General features: G+C 34.7%; 1 protein-coding gene across 3 annotated transcripts in view; it reads right to left on the reverse strand.

The window, feature by feature from the left end:
* Positions 1–13,142, reverse strand: part of LOC118193466 (uncharacterized) — a 173,676-nt gene that overhangs the window by 40,143 nt on the left and 120,391 nt on the right. Inside the window, exon 1 of one of the 3 annotated variants that reach the window (XM_085811925.1) lies at positions 6,587–6,702. The exons of the other annotated variants lie outside the window; for them this stretch is intronic. The gene's annotated coding sequence lies outside the window, so the exon portion shown is untranslated. Of the gene's footprint in view, positions 1–6,586; positions 6,703–13,142 lie in introns of those variants that run through there. 3 annotated transcript variants of the gene reach the window in all.

Raw genomic sequence — 13,142 nt, forward strand, 5'->3', positions numbered from 1 at the left:
TGTTTGAAATTTATTTTAGTTTATTTTGTTGATTAGTGCGTAGTGTCTAGATTGTGCAATTCGTAGATATTTTTTAAAGTTGAAACAGAACGCTGTGTACATAGTATTTTTTGAAATTTATTGTTGTTATGTTAATTTATTAAAGCGAGGTGTGAGTAGTTCGTAGATTCGTTCGTTGCCTAAATTGTGCAATTCGTAGATGTGTTTTTAAGTTTAAACAGGATGCTGTATACATGGTATTCTTTGAAATTTATTATGTTAATTTATTAAAGCGAGGTGTGCGTAGTTCGTAGATTCGTTCGTTGCCTAGATTGTGACATTCGTAGATGTTTGGTAAAATCAGCTGTTCGCGCCTTATGTAAATTTTGATTTTGTTCCCTGCAAGAGGGCGCCTGCGAGCGCCGAACTACTTGTATATCTATTGTACGAACTTGTTCTTCACACAGTCTAATAAACGCAGTAACGAACGTTTGAGTCTACTTTCCATCCGCTAACATGGTCCGTCGTGAGCCAGCGCATTTCTTTGGATGATGTGTCAAGACAATTTTTAACGTTCTGGTATAGAAGGACATTTCGTGCAGGGAAAACGGATTTATATTTTGTCTGGATTGTGAAAACAGCGGCAGGAACATGGAGTTGATTTTAAAGCAAAAGCGTATCATTAAGGGTAAGTTGACTCGTTTAATTTCACAAATAAATAGTTTACAAAATCAAGAAAATTCTTTTTCTGCCATTGAAGTGTACGAAAATGATGTTAGTGCATTAAGTGTTGAAGTGAACTGTTTAAACGATAACATTCTTGGTACTTGTTCTGACGCAGAGTTTAGTAAATATGAAATAGAAATGCATGAATTATTTTCCAAATTAGATGTATTAAAAATTACTTTAAAGGAAGAATCAAGAAAACTTAGAAATTCAGGCAAAGATATAATAAATCCTAATGCAAACGGCTTGAAACTTCCTCGCGTGGAATTGCCAGTGTTTACTTCTAATTATGTTGACTGGATATCATTTAGGGATTTATTTCTTGCCAGTGTTGGAAATAATAGTACATTAAGTGACAGTCAAAAATTGCAATATCTTAAGCTTTCTGTGAAAGGTGAAGCTGCTGTTTTACTACAATCAGTTCAAATTTCAAACGCGAATTATGAAAAGGCATGGGAAGCGCTTACTGAACGTTATGAAAACGAAATAGAAATAATAAACGCAGCATTAAATAAACTTCACAACCTGTTCTAAAACATGAATCAGCTTCAGGTTTGCGGAGATTAATTGATACAACACAACAGTGTATTGATACATTAAAAATCCTTAAACAGCCGGTAGAGCATTGGGATACTATGATTATTTTTCTGTTAAAAGGGAAACTTGATCAACACTAAAAGAGTGGACGATAGAGCATTCGAACAAGAAAATTTCTGCTTTCGCTGAATTCAAGCGTTTTGTTTTAAACAGAGCGAATGCTATTGCCTCTTTGGCGAGGTGCCAGAGGGAGAAGTCAATTTTGCCTTCTGAAATTAAAACTCGCGGTTCAGGTAGCAGATACGCTTTTTCGTCCCAACTTGTAGCTAATGTGTGCGTTCATTGTAAGAGTAATTCTCATTCTCAGTTATTTAAATGTGATAGCTTTTTAGAACTCCCTATCAAAGAAAAATGGGATATTATTAAAAGGAATAAGTTGTGTGCTAATTGTTTGAAAGATAGTAAAACGCATCCCATTTTTAAATGTCGTGCAGGAATGTGTAAATATTGTTCAAAGCCACAAAATACAGTGTTATGTTCGAAAAATTCAAATGATGAAAAATGTCATATACCCATGGAACACGGAACTTCTGCTATTAGTAGCAATAACGCCACGGTGCCTGTTGCGCAAGCAGTTTTATTGCCTACTGCGGTTGTTTATGTTAAAGATATTAATGGCGATTTACAAAAATGCACGATGCTAATTGATTCAGGTAACCAGGGCTCATTTATTCGAGAGCACTGTGTAAATTTACTGCAGCTAAAGCGCACTAGTGCAAACGTAAGTGTAAATGGCCTGAGCTCGCAAAAAATTGGAAAGGTTTCAGGTTCAGTTCAATTACAAGTAACATCTCCATTTTATAAAAACGCAAGCATTTCAGTTAATGCATTAATTATACCCAAGATCACGTGTGACCTCCCTCAATATCAAGTTGATAGATCTGTTTTGACATCTTTCAAACATTTGTGGTTGGCAGATACAAAGTGTTTCCAGCCTGGCCCAATAGATATTCTTTTGGGCGCAGAAGTATTTGGCGAGATAATGCTTCATGGACGTTTAACTGTTCCGGGTCATTCGTTAACATCCTTGGAATCAATATTCGGCTGGGTCATTATCGGAAAGACTAAAAGTGTATCGCAGACAATTGTATCGAATCATGCTAGTTGTACCAATGTTCAGCTCCAGCTTGAAAAATTTTGGAAATTGGAAGAAATTTCGGAGATAAAGCATTACACAGAAGAGGAAATTGAATGTGAAAATCATTTCAAGCGGAATTTTTCTCGTGATTCAACAGGTAGATTTGTTATTAAGTTTCCATTTCGTAGATCGGGAAATGAACTTGGGTCATCAAGGGATGTTGCTGTACATCGTTTACAAAGCATTGAACGTCAATTTATTAAGAATAAATCTCTTTCCAGTCAATATCACAAATTTATGGAGGACTATCAACAACTTGGTCATATGGAATTGATTCCAGCAAATGAAATTGATGTTCCAGCTAATTCTAGTTTTTATCACCATTTTTATCTGGAACTGAATGGTGCGGAAGGTAAATTTCGAGTCGTATTTGATGGTTCTACAAAATCTTCTAGCGGTATTTCTCTTAATGAGAAATTGATGGTTGGTCCACAGTTGCAGACTGATCTGACAACATTAATTATTCGTTTCAGAATTCACAAAATAGCTATAACTGCAGATATAGAGAAAATGTACAGACAAATTATACTAAAAGATGCAGACTTTCAGAGAATAGTCTGGCGCGATTCCCTTTATAAACCAATTCAGGATTTTCGATTAACTAGGATTGCTTACGGTACTGCATCAGCTTCGTACCTTGCGGTAAGATGTTTACAGCAGTTAGCCATAGATGAAGCAACTAATTTTCCTTTGGCTTCCAAGACATGTCTTAGGGACTTCTACGTTGATGATTTGATGTCCGGAGCCAATTCAGTTACTGAAGCTATAGAATTACAAATGCAATTGAATCAGATGTTGTCACGTGCAGGATTTATTCTAAGAAAATGGGCTTCTAACAGCAAAGAAGTCTTGAATTCAATTAATCCAGATTTGTGCTTATCAAATGTTTCTTTGAACATAGACAATGATGATACTGTAAAAACGTTAGGTATCCTGTGGCATACAGCTTCAGATATGTTTTTATTCAAAGTCAATTCATCATATCCTGAAGTCTTAACCAAACGAACATTACTTTCAATAATCGCAAAAACCTTTGACCCTCTTGGATGGTTGGCACCGATCACGGTTCGGTATAAATTGATTATGCAAAGATTGTGGAAACATCAGTTTCAGTGGGATGAAAAGGTTCCTCCAGATATTGAATGTGAGTGGAAACAACTTACAGAAGATTTGTTATTTATTAAAAGTATCAAAATTTCACGATTCTTGTTGGTTGAATCAGATAACCAGTTTCAACTGCACGGGTTTTGTGACGCCTCAGAGAAGGCCTACGCCGCTGCAATTTATTATCGTTCTGTGTTAGATACTGGACAAATTAATGTTCAGTTAGTGATAGCCAAAACAAGAGTTGCACCACTAAAAACCATATCACTTCCCCGATTGGAACTTTGTGGAGCATTACTGTTGACTAAATTAATGGATTTCACCTGTAGGGCTTTAAATACTCCTATATCGCAAGTTTATTTTCATACTTATTCCACTATTGTATTAGCCTGGATAAGATCTCATGCAAGCCGATGGAAGACCTTCGTCGCCAACAGAGTATCAAAAATCCAGACTTTATCCTCTCCTGTCCAGTGGCATCATGTGAGTGGAAATGCTAATCCTGCTGATCTTGCAACCCGTGGTGTGTCATCTGCACTGGTTACTTCATTGTGGTTACGTGGTCCAGATTTATTGTATAATTTATTTCCTTTTCAGCAAGCATTATCTGCACCACTACTGGATGATTCTGTGCCAGAGCAAAGATGTACTTTACAGTCTACAACTGCTGCAGTCACTTGACAGACGCTCAGGATTTATTTTATAAATATTCCTCTCACTAAACTTAAACGTGTTGTAGCATTATGTATGAGGTTTGTAAATAACTGTAAAAATTCAGAAGATCAGGTAAGTGGATTTCTAAAAACAAGTGAATTAACTAAAGCTATGCATGTGTTAATTAAATTAATGCAATGTGTTGAATTTAAGAATGAAATTAACACTTTAGGCAGAAATCAATCATTATCTGGTACAGGCAAAATTTTATCTTTGAATCCATTTTTAGATAATTTAGGTATCCTCAGGGTGGGCGGTCGCTTGCGACATGCAAACCTTGCATATGGTTTTAGGCATCCAATTTTGCTTCCAAAGAAGCACATTTTAACTCATCTTATTGTTAGACATTACCATGAAAGACTTTTGCATGCAGGTCCACAACTTATGCAATCTTGCATTCAAGAACAATATTGGATCATAAATGGTAGAGCTGTTATCAGAGATTTAGTTAGGAAATGTATAAAGTGTTGCAAAATTAGAGCATCTGTCACTAATCAATTGATGAGCGATTTGCCGTCTAGTCGCGTTTCGCCTGCTCCTGCGTTTTTGCGCTGTGGAGTGGATTACGCAGGTCCTTTTCAAATTAAAGCAAATAAGGGTCGAGGCTCTAGGTCATTCAAGGCATATATAGCTCTATTTGTTTGTTTTACGACAAGAGCTATTCACCTAGAATTAGTTACTGATCTTTCAGCAGATGCTTTTATTGCAGCTCTTAAGAGGTTCATTTCCCGCAGAGGCAAAAGCAGTGATATATATATAGCGATTGTGGTTCCAATTTTGTTGCAGCAAAACGCAAACTGATGGAATTTGAAAGGCTTGCTAGGTCTGCAACTTATAACCAAAATGTTAGTAGATATTTGGTTGATAATGGCATTAAATGGCATCTAAACATTCCAGGTGCGCCACATATGGGTGGACTCTGGGAAGCTGGCATAAAATCAACAAAATACCATTTAAAACGAGTACTTGGTGAGGCGAGATTGACATATGAAGAATTTGAAACATTTCTCACACAAATAGAAGCTTGTCTTAATTCGCGACCTTTAACAAGTTTGTCTAATGATCCAAATGACTTGTCAGCATTAACGCCTGGTCATTTTCTTATTGGTAGATCATTAACAAGCATTCCTGAACCAAATTACATTGAAGTTTCCCATCTCACCAGATGGCAACATATTCAAAAAATGGTTCAACAATTTTGGAAACGTTGGCACAAAGAATATCTGTGTCGATTACAACAAAGACCAAAATGGCTTTTGCCAACTAAAAATCTTCAAGTTAATGATCTGTGTCTCATAAAGGAGGATAACTTACCTCCAACTAAATGGAAAATGGGTAGAATTACTCAGTTACATCCTGGTCTTGATAGTGTTGTTAGGGTTGTGACTATTAAGACTTCAGATGGCATGGTTAAAAGAAATATTACAAAATTGTGTCAGTTACCAATTTGAGTTTTAATTCATGTATTATAAATTAAGTATTATATCATAATTTTAATATTGTATTGTGTTTTAAATTTACTGAATTTTAACCACTAAATGTTGAAATAGTATTTCAAGGTGGGCGGCATGTTCGCGCCTTATGTAAATTTTGATTTTGTTCCCTGCAAGAGGGCGCCTGCGAGCGCCGAACTACTTGTATATCTATTGTACGAACTTGTTCTTCACACAGTCTAATAAACGCAGTAACGAACGTTTGAGTCTACTTTCCATCCGCTAACATCAGCTATGCAATACATTTAGTGTGACAATAAATAATTAACAGAATTACTGACGCAAAATGTTAAAATAATACATTAAGTAAGGCAATATGCAAAATTATTTAAGGTTAAATTAGAGTACATGACATATGTTACCGTGAAATACCGAAATCTATAGAATGTCGACATTCTGTGAATGTCAACATTCACATAGTCGCTTGGTATATGTCCGAAATGTTTACTAAAATCCTTATTTCTTCTTCACGCCGGAAAATTTTGGCATTCGCCATGTGCTGATGGTGGAACAAAAATATTATAAACAGAATTGATATAAAATTGTGAGATCATAAAAGAACATACTTTTTTAATTACTGTACTGATCATTTGACTGAGAATTTTATCTGTAACAGCCGAACAAAAGCAATTTTTCGTGTATGTATTTAGCGCTTATCAACTTTCTTCGATAAAATTTTCCGTTAATGGAATATTTTTCCTTTAGACACTGCAATAAATTTAAAATAAACATAAAACTGGTTATAATTAATGCAATATTTATGTTAATTAAAATGCTTAAGAACTCGCCTTTTTCTATCACATCTCTAAAACCTGAATAATTAAAATTTTTATACTTTTAAATGAAAATTCGCTCTTTTTGTCTTCAGTTATCTTCTCACTTCCAGCAACTGTATATTAGAAATTTATCATCAATAATCTATCCATAAGGTTTTGTAAAGTAATTAAACCGCTCAGATATTTTGAGCTGTTTGTTATTTTAAATTAAGGCGATTTAGCTGCCATCCTCCATTTTATAAATTCGAATTTTTGTAAACTGTTCATGGACGTAAAATTATTTATTTATAGCATTGTGTATTTTCTATTGTTTACATTTTTATTTTATTTACTTAAATATTTCCTTGGGAAGAGTAACATTAAAACTGATTTTAAAGACAAATTACTTTATTATTATTCGGTCATTTTGTGCCAAGTTATTGAGTATACTTTTCTTTATCATTTTGTAATATTTAATACTTTAGAAACGTCCTCGTGTTTGAATATGGTGCAATTTATGATTGGGTATTTCAAATCATCACGTTGAAATTTCTCTTAACACATGACGAAATATAAAATTAAGCTCTTAGCAATCTGAACTGTGTTCTTATATAAACACCTTTTGAATTGTTTTATTTTTTGTATTTATTATAATCAAGGAACTTTCCCTGAACAATTATCTTACAAAGACGGTCTGTATTTTCTGCAATGTATTACACCGTGAATCGTCTATATATGCCATTTCAAGATAATTTTAAAATTAAAACTGTTTGCTAAAATAATAGTTCGGCTTTCTTTTCCCGAACTCACAGGCGCACATCAGTTAGCCCCCATATATCACAGGCCACCTCGGCAGCTTTTGCTCTTCGTTACATAGACGACGATTTTGCGTGATTTCTTTCACAAATGCCAGTGCTTTAGGGTAATATTTTCAAATGTACGGGTAAACATTATTTATGTAACAAGTGTTCTGAAAATTCGGTGAATTTTCTGCTAAACTAACGATCACAGAATCCCAGGCTCCACTAAGGCTTTAACTAAATTTCTTTAATAAAGATAAGAAAGAAGCATTGCACATCCATGATTCTCAAATAAAGACGTGTTTATTTACAGCTTATAGTTCTACAGACCAACTGACATAATCTCGCCTTCTAATATATAAATTTAAATAACATTCTTTTTAGGACAAAAATAAAATGAAATTAAATATTGTTGCCTGCGTACGGGTTCGTAATAGATTGAATGCACAAGTCCGATAAAAGATTAATAAAATTTATTCTTATGAAAAGAAATATAACAGAATGCTAGAATATTTCTCAGAGATCACGCAGTATAATCGGTAGTTATATTTCAAACTAATAAAAACGTTAGAATACAACGCAAGCAAAGAGAAAGCTAATCCGATCACACGCTGAACTCGCAAATATAACAGCAGCTATATAAAAAAACTCGCAATAACAGTAACTAAGCAACTAAACAACTGAGCTGAGCTGTCTCTCTGGCTTTCTGTCGCGAGAAATTTCTATTAATTTCTTTGCTTCACGAGATTTCTGGAAACCAACAAGAGGATGAAATTACGGTTACAGCTAACACAGCAGTCAGTTACCTTTATTTAATTTCAATACAAATAAGAGATCCATTTATTCAATCTTAAATGCATGTGCTCCTATATTTTGACTTTTCCGGCGTAGCTTTCTCTTAAAATTTATCTCGCGCTGCATTGCACGGGGAAACACAACAATTTTAATTATAATTATACTAAAAATATCTAATTAAATACAAAATTCCTAACAATATTATTGCCACTTGCAAATTGTGTTACTAACATATCGTTTGTATTTAGGCAAAGCTAACGTGCATGCATTAAAATAAATAAACGTTTAATAAACAGAGTATCACACAGACAATAATGTCCTCTCACCTGCTAAATAACATTCTACAAAGCACATATTTTGAATTATTGGAATTTTAATTGCTGTTAACTGACCTTTGCTTTTCGCTTGCTAGCTGGTTCTAATTAATCGCTGTACCTCACTTCCACACACACACATACATACAAAAAAGTATGTATGGAAAGATAAAGACTTTTTTTTTTCATGATTTAGAGCGAAACGATAAGAAAGTTATAACTGATTATAACTGAAGCTAGCAAAATTCAATCGACTTCAATTCAATCCTTTTTCATTTCACAGGAAGAACGAATGTTGGTCAATTCTATTCACAAGGCAGACGGAGGTCCTTGTTGATAAGAGAATTCTCGTGTAATTGTTTGAACGTAATTCAAACAGCTAAAGAAAGCTAATCCGCGAATCCACATATGATTTGATTATTTATAGATAGGGTTATAGGATTATTTGAGGACATTTCGTATGAATGAAGAGCAAGAAAGGTGCCATAAACTGACTTTCATACTAACACCATTGAGGACATTTAGAGCCACATTAAGTTTCGCAGCTGGGATCTTCTGCTGCTGTCGGATGACATTTTGCATTCCTACTTTGCGAAGTTTACGCGACCTCCACAATACCGGGATCAATTAAAAGAGGATCAATTCCGGTACTACATGATTTTCATTATGTATGTGCAGCAATCATCCGACGCTGACAATGAGGGGTAGCCAAGAATACGAGAGGTGAACACTTTTATTGCGTTGAATCTACCTGAATATTACCTCATTCATTCGTTCTCGCCCTTAAATTAAATCTTACTCCATTCCGTAACTCTTGAGAAGGAACGTTTTTAATAAACAATTACATTTTTTTGCTTAAGAAATTAAGCGTTCTGTATCATCAGAGATCTTCTCTCAACCACCACTGAACATGATTAAAAAACGAAACGCTTGCTGTTTAGTGCTCCAATGACCAAGACAATACAATTTACCAGAACGTACACTAGAAAAGTTGAAAACTTTCTGATTTTCTTGGTAGAAATCACTATAACTGACGAAGATAACAAAATATTTAATATTAGGAGGTTCTTATCTCTGCAAGTAAACTTTTTTTCCATTGGCCGGCACTTAGCCGACTTAGGCTTGGCCACTACTAAGGATGGAAGTGGTGGCCACTTTATTGTGGAAGCAACCTAACAGGTGGGCCACCATTACCTTCTAAGAAGGGACTGACAGTTACAGCCACGCCTACTCGGGGAATTCGAACCCAGGCTCTTCGGTATCGCAGTAGGCTTCCGTAACTGCTATACCGTCTGGGCGGCTTGCAACTAAACGTAAGGTGTTGCAAAAAAGGAAAAAGTCTGATTATTTGCTTGAGATGTCAGCAATCTGGACATACACAATTCGGATGTTGTAACCATCTTGGTTGCCTCAAGTACTTATATTTACTTATATTTGTACTTATATTTGTACTCTTATATTCGTACTTACTTATATTTGTACTCTGTTGAGTAATGAAAGTTCCAAAAGCCTTCGTTCTTAAGGCGAGCGTACTTCCAATGAAAAAAGTTGCTCGGAATTTCCGAAACCATATAAAAGAAAAAATTACCAAGGCTAAGTGAACATTTCCAAAATATGCTAAATATAGTCAAGACTCCTCGTCAGTTCACCCTTCAGCAATAGAGACTTTTCCATATTCTACCAAAGACTGCAAGATAGAGGAATCTGCAATTTTATTAAGAAAATTTTGGTTACTACAAATACAAAAAAGCTAAGTTTCCAACAGCAAAACTGAAACTTGCACTACACTAATTGCACATCATTAACTTTGGGGTAAATTTCCTGTCCTGCTGGATGATGATTCGTCTCCCTGTACTTGTTGTATTCCTTACCCCTTTTGCCCTACTAAGTCTCCCCCTGCCAAGACCAGAAGCCAGCCCAGCTCCCAGCTGTAATTTAAGCAACTCTTCCTACTGCTATGACTATACAAAGCCAATTTAATTTCAAAGTTCCGCTTCTCTGCTCTCAGGTGATGTACTGAGCTCAGAGGGTAAAGTCACTCTCCTTTTTCTTTATTAAACTTTTCAGATTCTCCTAAGGAGTCTACCTCAGGACTTTTCCGTCCATCAAGTTCCCATATGGGATAAACTGCGACAACTGGAACGCGATAATAGCTAATTAATAGATGCTAGTTAACTTATGAGTATTCGAGTACTTGAAATATATTTATTTTTGAACAAAAGACAGGTTTAACAGGAGGGAAATTACATAAACTCTTTTTCTATAAGCTCCTTATATTTACATTTAGTTGTTCGAAATAACAGAAAATTTGACTATCCACTGCGTAGTTATACTTTTTTAGTTATGCATTTTGATTATTTATAGGTAGGGTTATCAGATTTCTAGGATTAGCTCGGGCAATCCTGGATTCCAAATATAGCCTGTGCTGTGTCTCAGATCTTGGATAGTAAGAAATACCAGATTTTTAATTAAGTGGCTATAAAAGCTTAAGAAATAATTATTAATTTATAGAAGAAAGGAAACAAGAGAGCGAAACTTTAATAAGGCTTTTATTGCAATGAAAAAGAATGTAATCCACATTTCATTAGTCTAAGTATTTATTTCAGTTGATCGAGGTCTTCGCTTTTTATTTGCATTTATTAATTTTTCGTTTGTGGCTTCAATTCAAAATGCTCAAGACTTTCTTAACGCTAAAATTATTTTTTATAAAATGTCCGAGACTATTTTTTTAAATTGCGGTAGCCCTATCGATAGGACTATAGAAGTCTTAAATAAAAAAAATCTTCATCTAGTAATGTATTAAGGAAATAGTGTAACACGCTGCACAAGCTTCACTGGCGAATGATTAAAAAAATATGGAAAAGAGAAATCACTAGTCAACTATACAAAGTCGATCGATTACAAGTAAAAGTTTCAAGAAAAAACTGTTCTTAACAGAAAAAGAACTTAACTACATGAACACAAAAAGGTGTCTTCCTAACAGTTTTAGTTTCATATACAGTTTAGTGTAAAGTTAATTACTGTTGCCAATTCACGATAGTTAAGTACTAATAGTGGCTCATCAGTAACCAACATATAAAAATGCACAGATTCACTTCACTTATTCGCGATTTAGCATTTCTTCTGTGTCAGTAGCATTCTTTAGATTTCCAATGGCAGGGAATTCGATTTTAAAATGAGATGTAGCGAATCTTATGTTGTAGAGACATGAGGACTTTTTTGGAAGCAAGAGAAGTGAAAAATGAGCAACGCCTTCGCCGGGAATCGAACCGCGGACCTTTAGAATACGCGCCCAGCGTGCAGACCACCACACCACGAAGGCGGGAGAAATACCTTTTAATGTGTGTTACAAGTTTTGTAGCTATATTCACATACCGCCCTGATCGGTACAGTAGCTAGCGACCCTGGGCCCAGACTCAAATCCCTGAGATGGCATGGATGTTTCATATTTATATGAAGGCACTGAAAATATTGGAAATTATTAAAAAATATTGAAGGGTAGGACGACTTCGCACAGTCCTCTGAGTTGTTATCCATTAAAGCTTGGGATGGAGTGTGGTAGGGCTACACACCTGTACAACTAAGAGGGGTGAAATTCTGGTCTTCCGCCCATTTGCATCTGTACTTGCTATATTCACATTCTACCTATGATAGGATCGTGCCTATGACAGGACCTTCCACTGTGCATTTTCACTTAAATTCTGTTCAATGTTTTCAGAGAATAGTTTTTTTCTGAAGAGTAAGACTTTAAATCACCCTTAAAGGATAGAAAAAATTTATTTTTTCCGTCATAACATTAATTCAAATAAAATCCGCCCACCAGTTTCCAAACGATAAAGTCGCTGAACAATGGTATTTAGGTCCGGGTTTTGAATCCCGAAAAATATGCTGGCTGCATGGGCATATTCGAGGTTTTTCCCATGTGTAAAGTGCATACGATTAATTTCTCTTAGAAAGTCTTTCACGAAAGGTGTTCCTGCCTTTAAGCTGATAGACCTCGGTTATTTTGCCATAACTAATAAGCTAAACTAAAACTGGAATGAAACCCCACAAAATTTTCCCTGCAGCTGTCGAAATTGCTCTATAGCAATATGTAATGCTTAAGAACTTTAATTATTGAAAGTGTTGGAGCTGTGAATATTCCCTAAATATTTTATTCGAATCTTTGATTTTATTAGTTTGCCTTTGATGTTTTTCTGGACGTTTTCACTGACATTCCTGATAAAGACAATAAAAAATAGTTTCCTGGAAAGAAATCTGATTTTACATTCAACAACTAGTTGTTTAACTATTTTACGATTTTATTCAAGCCTTTTTTTGGAGTGAGAATACATAATCTTTTGAAAATTATTCTTTGCTAATTATATTTTAGGTATTATATATTATTAATTTAATATTCTTTGCTAATGTGTTATTTTAGGTTGACGAGTTTAAGAGTGTTTTTAAGTATCGAATTAAAGAATACTAATCTTATGCCTGTAAAGGGAAAATTCAATAAATTTTCCATTGTTTATTGTTTTCATTGTTTACCATTGTTCCATTGTTTATCATATCATGATTCATATGAGATACTTATTATTCGACGAGTTCTTCAACTTTGTTATCTGGATTATCTCAGTTTTAGAAATCTGATTTGCATGAATTCTAGTTAACGTCTAGAACTTAAAAAAAAAAAAAAAAAAAGAATTTAAAATTGAAAAACTAAAACATTCTTTTTAACGAGTAAT

Source organism: Stegodyphus dumicola, chromosome 2 (genome assembly GCF_044657685.1).
Source record: "Stegodyphus dumicola isolate Sdum_Otavi_A_Nest chromosome 2, ASM4465768v1".
NCBI classification, from domain to species: Eukaryota; Metazoa; Arthropoda; class Arachnida; order Araneae; family Eresidae; genus Stegodyphus; species Stegodyphus dumicola.